The sequence below is a fragment of the Oncorhynchus nerka genome, linkage group LG22, assembly GCF_034236695.1.
Source record: "Oncorhynchus nerka isolate Pitt River linkage group LG22, Oner_Uvic_2.0, whole genome shotgun sequence".
Classification (NCBI taxonomy): domain Eukaryota; kingdom Metazoa; phylum Chordata; class Actinopteri; order Salmoniformes; family Salmonidae; genus Oncorhynchus; species Oncorhynchus nerka.
This window is the reverse complement of record NC_088417.1, coordinates 54450977-54464140: the sequence shown is the minus strand read 5'-3', so window position 1 is coordinate 54464140 and position 13164 is coordinate 54450977.

Genomic DNA, 13164 nt, shown 5'->3' with positions numbered 1-13164 from the left:
AAATGTATTACAAAGGCTCTGCAGAGATATCTAATCATTCAATCCCACTCCAGCGAGATTCACTCCATGAAATATAGGTTTCCATGGTTACATTAGGAGCTATGTTAAGGGGTGCCTCAATGCCTCTTGATTCTGCAGTAGTCTCCACCTTTATTTTTCATTCACCATGTTGCAAGACAGTGCCATTTTAGGAATAGGGCTGTGCTGCAGTTCTAGTGTTTGAAATCACACCAATAGGGGAACTAAGTATTTTTTGCAACAGCATTGACCTGAGTCACCTTGCTGTGGGTTTCAAACGTTGTGATTTATTGAATCAAAAAATATCAGCACAGCTCGCACTTACCTGGTCATCCTGATGGGGGTGCAATGCAGATTTGGAGTTGTTCAGGAGTTGCCAGGGCTACAGATTTAATCCTTGCAAGAGCATCCCCAGTGTGACATATTGTTCTCGGTACAACCTGTTACCTTGACAACATGATTTGATCATTCTAGTCCACCACTACCTTTTCCCACAAAGGGGATCAAATGCTTTCACAAAGCCGGAAAAGACTGAGGTTTGCCCGGGAATGTCTTGAAAATATGGTACCACCACACTTGCTTCCAGGGTTTTTTCTGGGTCAAAATGGGGCTTAGGTGGTGGGCGTGGCGGAGGCTTGCCCAATGGTGTGTCGCTAACCGCAAATTGTAGAGGCAACCTTGTTGGCCATAGTGACAGGATTTAGCTGTTTTAAAGCTAATTTACTGCAATTCTTAACATTTTGCCATGGCTTATGCTATCTGAGACTCAAATATTATAAGAAATCAATGGAGGCCCATGGCATGTCAAAAATACTCCTGAATGCATAATAATTGGAATTTTTTATTTAGGTGTTTTTTTGTTCTCTTTTCTGCGTACTTTTTATATTTTCTTTACAATCCGAACATTTTCTTAAAGTTTATGTATGTATATATACACACACTGAGTGTACAACAAATTATGAACACCTTCCTAATATTGAGTTGCACCACCTTTTGCCCTCAGAACAGCCTCAATTCATCAGGGTTGACTCCAATGCTTCCTGCAGTTGTGTCAAGTTGGCTGGATGTCCTTTGGGTGGTGGACCATTCTTGAGACACACAGGAAACTGTTAAGCAAGAAAAACTCAGCAGCATTGCAGTTCTTGACACACTCAAAACAGTGCGCCTAACACCCCGTTCAAAGGCACTTACATATTTTGTCTTGTCCAATTACCCTATGAATGGCACACATACACAATCCATGTCTCAATTATCTCAAGGCTTAAAAATCTTCTTTAACCTGTCTCCTTCCCTTCATCTACACTGATTGAAGTGGATTTAACAAGTGCCATCAATAAGGGGTCATAGCTTTCACCTGGTTCAGTTCTGGAGATTGGGCTGGCCATGACAGGGTCTTGTTCTGGTGGTCCTCCATACATACCTTGATTGACCTGGCCGTGTGGCATGGAACATTGCCCTGCTGGAAAAAACAATCCTCAGAGTTGGAGAACATTGTCAGAGCAGAAGGAAGCACGTTTTCTTCCAGGACAACCTTGTTCATGGCTTGATTCATGCGTCCTTCACAAGACAAATCTGCCCGATTCCAGCCTTACTGAAGCACCCCCAGATCATCACCGATCCTCCAGCAAATTTCACAGTGGGTGCGAGACACTGTGGCTTGTTGGCCTCTCCAGGTCTTGCACTCACTGTGAAATTTGGTGGAGGATCGGCCATCGATTGCTTGGCCCAATCTCGTGACCTGAACCCCATTGAAAACCTCTGGAATGTGATCAAGAGGCAGATGGATGGTCACAAGCCATAAAATAAAGCCGAGCTACTTGAATTTTATGCCGGGCGTTGCATAAAGTCACCAAACATCAATGTGAAAGACTGGTGGAGAGCATGCCAAGACGCATGAAAGCTGTGATTGAAAGTCAGGGTTCTTCCACCAAATATTGATTTCTGAACTCTTCCTAAGCCATGCTGGTTAAGTGTGCCTTGAATTCTAAATAAATCACTGACAGCGTCACAAGCAAAGCATCCCCACCCATCATACCTCCTCCTCCATGCTTCATGGTGGGAACCACACATGCTGAGATCATCCGTTCACCTACTCTGCATCTCACAAAGACAAGACACTTCTTATTGGTCCTTTAGTAGTGGTTTCTTTGCAGCAATTCGTCCATGAAGGCCTGATTCACGCAGTGTCCTCTGAACAGTTGATGTTGAGATGTGTCTGTTAGTTGAACTCTGTGAAACATTTATTTGAGCTGCAATCTGAGGTGCAGTTAACTCTAATGAACTTATCCCCTGCAGCAGAGGTAACTCTGGATGTTCCTTTCCTGTGGCGGTCTTCATGAGAGCCAGTTTCATCACAGTGCTTGATGGTTTTTGCGACTGCACTTGAAGAAACTTTCAAAGTTTTTGAAATTTTACGGATTGATTGACCTTAATGTAATTTTACAGATTCATGCCTTAATGTAATGATGGACAGTCATTTTTCTTTGCTTATTTGAGCTGTTCTTGCCATAATATGGACTTGATCTTTTACCAAATAGGGCTATCTTCTGTATACCACCCCTACTTTGTCACAACACAACTGGTTGGTTCAAATGCATTTAGAAGGCACACCTGTTCATTGAAATGCATTCCAGATGACTACCTCATGAAGCTGGTTGAGAGAATTCCAAGAGTGTGCAAAGCTGTCGTCAAGGCAAAGGTTGACTACTTTGAACATTCTCAAATATAACATATTTTGATTTGTTTAACATGTTTTTGGTTATTACATGATTCCATGTGTTATTTCATAGTTTTGATGTCTTCACTATTATTATACAATGTAGAAAATAGTCAAAAATAAAGAAAAACCCTGGAATGAGTAGGTGTGTCCGAAGTTTTGACTGGTACTGTATATATATACAGTGGAGCAAAAAAGTATTTAGTCAGCCACCAATTGTGCAAGTTCTCCCACTTAAAAATATGAGAGGCCTGTAATTTTCATCATAGGTAACACTTCAACTATGACAGACAAAATGAGAAACAAAATGCAGAAAATCACATTGTAGAATTCTTAAAGAAGAAGTTACAGGTCTGTGAGAGCCAGAAATCTTGCTTGTTTGTAGGTGACCAAATACTTATTTTCCACCATAATTTGCAAATAAATTCATTAAAAATCCTACAATGTGATTTTGTGGATTTTTTTTCTCATTTTGTCTGTCATAGTTGAAGTGTACCTATGATGAAAATTACAGGCCTCTTTCATCTTTTTAAGTGGGAGAACTTGCACAATTGGTGGCTGACTAAATACTTTTTTTGCCCCACTGTATATATATTTTACTGTTTGGACATAGGCGGCCCGAAAAAACACTTAAACGGCCTGCCCAAGACTTTTCTATGAAGACAAAAACCCGTCTTCCTTTACCATTGTGCGGTGTAGGGTGGGGAGTTGGTGAGACCTTATCCTTGATATTATGCACAAAGCACAGATGAGAATAGATTACATTTATTGTTGAATGTATACGCTCAGCCAGATATTGCTGTATTGGTTTTGCCAGCTATTTGCTAGTCTTCACACATGGTGAACCCATCTGTTGGCGCGTCTGTTTCAGTGTTTTCTGTTATCACTACCATCCCATGTTACTGAATCAGGGAAACCCATATCTGTTAATAATGTAACTTCAGAGATTGTAACGTTTCTGTGTGTCATCCAAAGTCGCCGGAACAGCCAATATCTTTCATTCATGAGGTTGCTCAGCCACCTGTCTGTATACACTCATTGGGTCTCTAAATGAGAACATTCAAAGGGTAGGAGAAACCAAGCAGATTCACATGGTAGGCCTACTGTGGGTGTATTGCAGTGTTGAGAGCCCTTACACTGTTTTAACTTCTCTCATTCCACAGAAATATGAAACATATATTATTATAACTTCCTTAGATTTAAATATTTCGCAGTGGCGGAGACATTGTTGAGCAGCATCCCATATCATCACCTCTGGAATGTACTCCCCGCCATCTACCTCAAGCCACCTCAGACTCTAGGCTCTATCAAATCTGGCCTCAAAACGCACCTAAAGTGCCTTGCAAAAGTATTCAAGCCCCAGTGGATTTCTTCACCTTTCATTGTGTCGCAAAGTGGGATTAAAATGTATTTAGTTGTCATTTTCTGTCAACAATCTACACAAAATACTCTGTAATGTCAGCGGAAGGAAAATTCTTTAAAATATATATTTAAATAACTCAAATATAATAATTTCCTATATATTCAGCCCCTTTGTTTAGGCAAGCCTAAATGAGTTCAGGATAAAAATGTGGCTTAACAAATTACATAATAAGTTGTATGGACTCACTCTGTGTTAAATAATAGGGGTTGACATGATTTTTTTAACCACTAACCATTTTGCTGTCCCCCATACCTACAAGATCTGTAAGGTCCCCGAGTCAAGTATTGAATTTCAAGCACAGATTCAACTTTCGATACCATGACGGTCCTCTGATGCCATGACGGCCCTCAAGGAACTACACTGGACTTTGTGGAAACTGGAAACCACATATCCTGAGGCCGCATTTATTGGAGCTGGGGACTTAAACAAAGCAAATTTGATGAAAAAAAAAAACTACAAGCATTTCACTACACCCACATTAACATCTGCTAAATATGTGTATGCGACCAATACAATTTTATTTTATTTACAAAGACCAGGGAACTTTTAAAATGCTTCATAAAGAAGGGTAGTGATTGGTAGATGGGTAACAGTAACACATCAGACATTGAATATCTCTTGAAGCATGGTCAAGTTAATAATTATGCAGTAGATTACATATATGAAACCACCCAGATACATCAAAAATACAGTCGTCCATGTGAACTGAGCTGCAGGAAAGAAATTAAACTTCCATGAGGGTGATTGGTGATTTTAAAACAGTGACAGAGTTCAGTGTCCGTGATGGTTGAAAACTGAGGATGGATCAACAGCCTTGTAGTGACTCCACAATAATGACCTAAATGACAGTGAAAAGAAGAATACAATATACATAATAAAAATATTCCAAAACTTGTATCTTGTATGCAACAAGGCACTAAAGTAATACTGCAAAGGGATACACTTTTTGGCCTAAATGCAAAGCCTTCTGTTTGTGACAAATCCCAAACGTCACTGAGTAAACACAGATATGATGCAGCCACCACCATGCTTGAAAATAAGGAGGCAGTTTGACATCGACAAATACTAGGTAGTTTTTCAGGATAAAAACATATGGCAAAAATCCTAGAGGAAAACCTGCTTCAGTCTGCTTTACACCAGAAACTGGGAGAGGAATTCACCTTTGAACGGGACGACAACAACCTACAACACAAGGCCAAATCTACACTGGAGTTGCTTACCAATAAGACAGTGAACGTTCCTGAGTGGCCAATTTAGATTTTTGACTTGAAAATCTATGGCAAGACTTAAAAATGTTGAGCCATGATCCCCAATCACCTTTGGCAGCGATTACAGAGTCCTTCTGGGTAAGTCTCTAAAAGCTTTCCACACCTGGATTGTGCAACATTTGCCCATTATTGTTTTCAAAATTCTTCAAACTGTGTCATTGGTTGTTGATCATTGCTAGACAACCATTTTCAGGTCATGCTGTAGATTTAAGTCAAAACTGTAACTCAGCATTTATTGCCTTCTTGGTAAGCAACTCCAGTGTAGATTTGGCTCTGTGTATTAGACTATTGTCCTGCTGAAAGGTGAATTAATCTCCCAGTGTCTGGTGGAAAGCAGACTGAACCAGGTTTTCCTGTAGGATTTTGTCTGCGCTTAGCTCCAATAGGTTTCTTTTTTTATCCTGAAAAACTCCCCAGTCCTTAACGATTACAAGCATACCCATAATATAATGCAGCCACCACTATGCTTGAAATATGGAGAGTGGTACTCTGTAATGTGTTGTATTGGATTTGCCCCCAAAATAACACTTTCTATTCAGAACAAAAAGTGAATTGCTTTGGCTCATTTTTTTTGCAGTATTACTTTAGTGCTTTGTTGAAAACAGGATGCATGTTTTGGAACATTTTTTATTCTGTCCAGGCTTCCTTCTTTTTACTATGTCAATTAGATTATTATTGTGGAGTAACTATAATGTTGTTGATCCATCCTCAGTTTTCTCCTATCACAGCCATTAAACTCCGTGGCTGTTTTAAAGTCACCATTGGCCTCATGGTGAAATCCCTGAGCAGTTTCTTTCCTCTCTGGCAACTGAGTTAGGAATGACACCTGTATCTTTGTCGTGACTGGGTGTATTGATACACCATAAAAATAATAACTTCACCATGCTCAAAGGGATATTCAATGTGTGCTTTTTTTTACCCAATTACCAATAGGTGCCCTTCTTTGCAAGGCATTGAAAAACCTCCCTGTCTTTATGGTTGAATCTGTTTTTTAAATTCACTGCTCGACTGATGGACCTTACAGGTAATTGTGTGGGTACAAAGATGAGGAAGTCATTCAATAATAATGTTCAACACTATTATTGCACACAGAGTGAGTCCATGCAATTTATGTGACTTGTTAAGCAAATGTTTACTCCTGAACATATTTAGGCTTGCCATAACATAGGGATTTAATACTTATTGACTCAAGACATTTCAGTGTTTCCTTTTTAATTAATTATGTAACATTTCTAAAAACATCATTCCACTTTGACATTATGGGGTATTGTGTGTAGGCCAGTGACACAACATCTAAATGTAATAAAATAAAAATTCACACTGTAACACAACAAAATGTGGGAAAAGTAAAGGGGTGTGAATACTTTCTAAAGGCACTGTAGATCAAGGTAACTTCAACAGGTTCTGGCCTATTTGAAGAACTTCACAGATTCACAAAACAGATACAGGTGTAGCATATACATTTTACCAGTTTCTCACAGCAGGAAAATAATCCTGCATCAATAGAAAATGTGAATTATTGTGTGGATTATAATTAATGGAGATGTTTAGTTAGGGCAAATCAAGTCTGACATTTTGAAGTGGAAATGACTAACTTTAGAAGTATTTTCAAACCTTGAATACACTACAAGTGTGCATTTCCTGCTGTGCAGGGAATTTCCTGCAACAACAGGGTGATCAAATTAAGATCTCAGCTATATCTGTAATGCTCCAACATTCTGCCCACACACCACTGTACTAGAACTACCCACTGGGCACACAATGGTTGAATCAACATTGTTTCCACATAATTTCATTGAAATAGACGTTGAATAGATGTCTGTGCCAGGTAGACACTAATTAGCTTAGACGCTCACTTTGGCTTTCACCAAGACCTTGAACAACGATTAGGAACATGCACAATAAAACCACAGTTATGATTTGGAGATATAGAGTGGCTCAGCGTTTAAAGGCACTGCATCACAGTGCCAGAGTCGTCACTACAGACCCTGGTTAGATTCCAGGCTGTTTTACAACCGCCGTGATTGGGAGTCCCATAGGGCGGAGCGCAATTGGCCCAATGTCGTCCAGGTTAGGGTTTGCTTGGGGTAGGCCGTCATTGTAAATAAGCATTTGTTTCCTAACTGACTTGCGTAGTTAACTTAAGGTATAGGGGGCAGCATTTTCACTTTTGGATAAATAGCGTGCCCAATTTCAACTTCCTGCTACTCGTTCCAAGCATATAAGATATGCACATTCTTAGTAGATTTGGATAGAAAACACTCTGAAGTTTCTAAATCTGTTTGAATCATGTCTGTGAGTATAACAGAACTTATGTAGCAGGCAAAACCCAGAGGACTAACCGTTCAGATTTTTTTTTTTTTTTAGGTCTCTGTCCGTTCATTGAGTTCTCATTGGCAAACAATATTTCTTAGGAACTTGTTTTCAGTTCCTACCGCTTCCACTGGATGTCACCAGTCTTTGGAATTTGGTTGAGGTTATTCCTTTGTGCAATGAAGAAGTCCGGCCATCTAGGCAATGGGTAACACTGTTGAGAGTTGCGTTAGACTTGAAAAGTAGCGTTAGTTTCCTCTCGTCCTCTATTGAAAACAGATAGACCCGTCGTCAATTTGATCGATTATTAACGTTTAAAAATACCTAAAGTTGTATTACAAAAGTAGTTTGAAATATTTTGGCAAAGTTTAAAGGCAACTTTTGAAATATTTTGTAGTGACGTTGCACATTTTGGAAGCTTTTTTTTCTGGATCAAACGGGCCAAATAAATTGACATTTTGGATATATAAGGACGGAATTAATCGAACAAAAGCACCAATTGTGATGTTTATGGGACATATTGGAGTGCCAACAAAAGAAGCTCGTCAAAGGTAAGGCATGTTTTATATTTTATTTTTGCATTTTGTGTAGCGCCTGCAGGGTTGAAATATGCTACCCTCTTTGTTTACTGTTGTGCTATCATCAGATAATAGCTTCTTATGCTTTCGCTGAAAAGCCTTTTTAAAATCTGACATGTTGGCTGGATTCACAACGAGTGTAACTTTAATTGAGTATCTTACATGTGTGATTTAATGAAAGTTGGATTTTTATATCATTTTATTTTATTTGCCACGCTGCATTTTCCCTGGCTTTTGCCCAAGTGGAACGCAAGAGTCCCCTATACCATAAGTAGTTAAATAAAGGTTAAATAGAAATATGTCCATTTTTCATGATCTACTTCATAAGCGAAGCTTCAGCACTCCATTTAGAAAACAAACATGTCGGTGAGCATATTGCATGCAGTTTTATCAATTCGAGACCTTTCACTCCAATGAGGCAGAGAGTAGAGGTGGAGGAGAATAAAGGAACAGAAGACAAGTGATGCTAAGATGAACATTTATAATGACTCTTTGTTGTTGTTGCCGTCGCAAAAATAATCTTTAAAAAACAATTCAATATATTAACACTGAAATGCTGACTTCACTGGTAGTCCACGAGTCATAAAACACAACTCACAGATTTTTTTTACAAACACAATACTACAGTTACATTATATAGTCATTACCCTTAAATCTATTAATGAATGATGTTCAGATAATTTATAATAATAATTAAAAAAAGTTCACAAAAATGACACTTTAAAAATCCTTTCATTCCCTTTTCATAGTTGCTGTTGTCATTAATCAACAGTGTATCGTTATAAAAGGAACTGCTTCTGAGATGTCTCACTGAGGAAAGCAGTAAATAGACTGGCAGCATATAAAAATAGTGGCATGTCATGTCAAATGTCAAACAATGAAGTGTTTTCTGGGAGAAATGGGATTGGGAAGTGAACCATCCCAGTGCTACCACAGCTTCAGTGTGTAGGCTGGCTGGCTTTTGGCTTAATGGAGATTTCATTTGGCACTCGTATTGGCAAATATCTCCATTAAAAAGCTCCCATCCGTACTTCACTGAAATGGCTCAGGGAAAGACAGTCTTTCAGATTGAGACTGTGTCTGTGTAAAGGCATCCAAGCAAATGCTTAAGTCAAAGGACAAGTGAGGCCTAAACTTTCAAATGGTATCTTCTCTGTCTTAATATAGAGACACTAGTCATTCAGATTGACAAAACTCTTTTTAGTTTTGAATAACATTTAACTTATGCTGACAGTCCATTTCTTGAAATGGAAAAACAAAAAGTTTTACAAAATTAAAAACCTAACCCAAAATAATATTTGCAATGGAGCCAAAGAGGTGTGCAAGGCATTGTCATGCTTTTTTCAATCAACATTTTAGTTAACTTTCAACCCTTCAGAATTATCCGGATGACAAGAAAACAAACAAACAAAATGAAAATTCATACAGTTGTAGTCTCAGCAAAGTCTGGCAATAAACCTGGGGTCAAAATAATAAAAACACACAAAGGGTGAATAAGGTCAACTAAGTTCATGGGAGGGTCAAAAAAGGGTCAAAGATAAGGTGCCAGACAACACCACACATAATCGTAATGTCATGTAGGCTGAAAAGATGATGAAGAGAGTTGAGGAGAAGCGGGGGCAAGCAGCCTGAACCGTCTTAGTCCTGTGTCTGATAGTTCAAAGGAATCCCCCCCGAGGAGGAGCATTGGGGGGGTTAGGTGAATATCCAGATGATTCTTTAAAAAAAATATATATATATATATCTTTTTTAAATGTTTGGAATGGTGTTGACTTAGTTTGGCACTCAGTAGTGGAGAGGTTAGAACATCGGTGGGGGTTAGTAGCAGTGTATGACAGAAGAATGAGACAGACACTCAGATCACTCAGTAGTGGAGAGGTTAGAACATCGGTGGGGGTTAGTAGCAGTGTATGACAGAAGAATAAGACAGACACTCAGATCACTCAGTAGTGGAGAGGTTAGAACATCGGTGGGGGTTAGTAGCAGTGTATGACAGAAGAATGAGACAGACACTCAAATCACTCAGTAGTGGAGAGGTTAGAACATTGGTGGGGGTTAGTAGCAGTGTATGACAGAAGAATAAGACAGACACTCAGATCACTCAGTAGTGGAGAGGTTAGAACATTGGTGGGGGTTAGTAGCAGTGTATGACAAAAGAATGAGACAGACACTCAAATCACTCAGTAGTGGAGAGGTTAGAACATTGGTGGGGGTTAGTAGCAGTGTCTGACAGAAGAATGAGACAGACACTCAAATCACTCAGTAGTGGAGAGGTTAGAACATTGGTGGGGGTTAGTAGCAGTGTATGACAGAAGAATAAGACAGACACTCAAATCACTCAGTAGTGGAGAGGTTAGAACATTGGTGGGGGTTAATAGCAGTGTATGACAGAAGAATGAGACAGACACTCAAATCATGCATGTGGTAAATTAGTTAGGCCATTTTAGGTTACATAGGGTTCTAAAATGTTGTTGTCGTCAAATACACCAACACTGACAGCGGTATGACCGAAGCGATCACATTTTTCCGGTGCTGTATTTGTCTCTGATCTAATATTATATCAGCGAGACCTTGGGATAGCATTCTGTAACGTAACAAACATGGACTCTGATAACCGAACATAGAGACATTGTATGAGGTTTACCATGCTTTCAATGCCAATTTGTTCATAAAAATAGTCCCACCGCTAGATTTCAAGGCAGCAGAATGCAACATGACAAGGTGGAACAGTTCCACTCTTAAGTTCCCTCTCCCTCTTTTAAATCTAGAATCCTTCATTGAAAAAAATGACAAAGCTGAGGGATGGGCCTGGAGAAATGTAACAACTCAAATTCATAGACAGAGCAATGGATGCAAGGACTGACCATGCATGATATGAACATTTTAGTTTTAACCATGTTTTGAGGCCATAAAGCATTTGTTTACATCTACATTGTTAGCCAATGTAGATGGAGTAAAACAAGCGTATATTTGGGGTTCTGCTGTGATACAACAGTTGAACTAAGCTTATGAGGCATGTATAAGTTATATTCTTCAAGGATCAATGGGTATATATCATTAATTTATAAGTAACAAAATGTATGTAGCAACAAAGGATTCTATCTTCAAAGAGAGATTTGCTCATTGCGATTAACACGAATCTTTGCTAAAAGGAAATGAGAATCGATATTGTGAGGACTCGGGTGCCACCTTTTCAGAGAAGTCTGATACACAAAACCCTCTCATCATTCACAAAAAGTTTCATTTTTTTGTTTGTTTGTTTGTTTTTTTACTAAAACAATAACATCAGAGCAACAGCAAAGAATGACAAAAACGGCAGAAAATGAACATTGTTTGCTTTGTTTCACATCCAATAATAGGAGATGTAATTTGTAAAAAGTAAAGTGCATTTATGCAACACCAAACATACAGGATAATGTTTACAGCGAATCTGAAGTGTTGTTGAAACATATCTGGATTATGACTATGGCCATGTCAGGCCTACCTGACTATAGCTGAAATTGGTTCTTGACATAATATGTTAACGCTACATGTAGTTGACATTCCAGCCTTGAATTCACATTTAAAGACTGATAAACATTCAACAGAAATAATGAGCAAATGGTAGTACATTCATAGATTAGATCTGGGAATTCAAGCTGTAGTATAAAAAATCGTAAAAAATATTACGCAGGTTTTGTGAGGTTTAACCTGATCCTAAAAAATGCATGCCTGGTATTCTAGAAAGCAAAACACAAGAATAACACTGACTAACATTTTTCGCATTTGTAATACTCCTCATGGTACCTTAAGAAAACAAAATCATAACTGTAATAATATAAAGAGATGGACTGTATGAGAATTTGATCTGAAATATGTTGTATTTGGACCAACATGACAATAATAGAACCCCTCCCAACTTACGACAATAAACCATTTTTTAAATATGAGGCGGTTTTAACGTAAGTGCTCTACAACTGATTGCATGCAACGTTATGTCTTTGAATGTTGCGAGAACACCTCCATTTTTTTTGCATTCATTTTTTTCCCCTCCATATTTCACTTTGATACCATGCAATAGAAGACGTGCAAAAAGATAACACCTAACTCCACGAAACACATTTTGTCTGATAATGGCTGGCTATGTTATGAATGCTTATAACATGTTATGCTAAGTCCATGCTGGCCTATAGAGACATTTGTGAAAAACATCAGTGCTTAAGCCACAGGTCAAACGAACACACAGGGGATGCATGGAGTGTAAAACAACATGGATCCATAAAAATCACAATCTTTAGCTCTTACTCTATGTAGCTATGGGGTAAAACAATGCACAAAACAGTTATCCATCCTTTGTTTTCTTAAGTAATGTATTTGATTATCTTTTCTTAACTTAAAAACATTGTTTGATTGGCACCTGATCAGCACTTCTAAACAAGTTATTAATATCTAACATTTGATTGCACATCTACAATTTCAAAAGCTGCAGAAGTCTAGTTTGGCACAGGTTGTACTATAGAGTCTATTATTACTGTTACTATCTTACCAATACTGTATAGTATTCTATACACCTAATTGTATGCCCTGTCTTTTAGAGCATGTTTCTAATCAACAGACCAGACATCTTTTCAACTAAAATGTTTTGTATATTTTACTTATCAAATAGCAGCATTTTCATAATTTACAAAAAGTACATGTAAACCTATTAATTCAAAATCTTAGTAATTTCAAAGGTTCATACGACAAACATAACCAAAACACAAAACAGGACAACATGCTACTATATTGCTTCCAATATTCTTTACATTTTTCTTACGGTCAAACTAAATGACAGAAATATGGACGCCATATGATGAGTCATCGTAATGC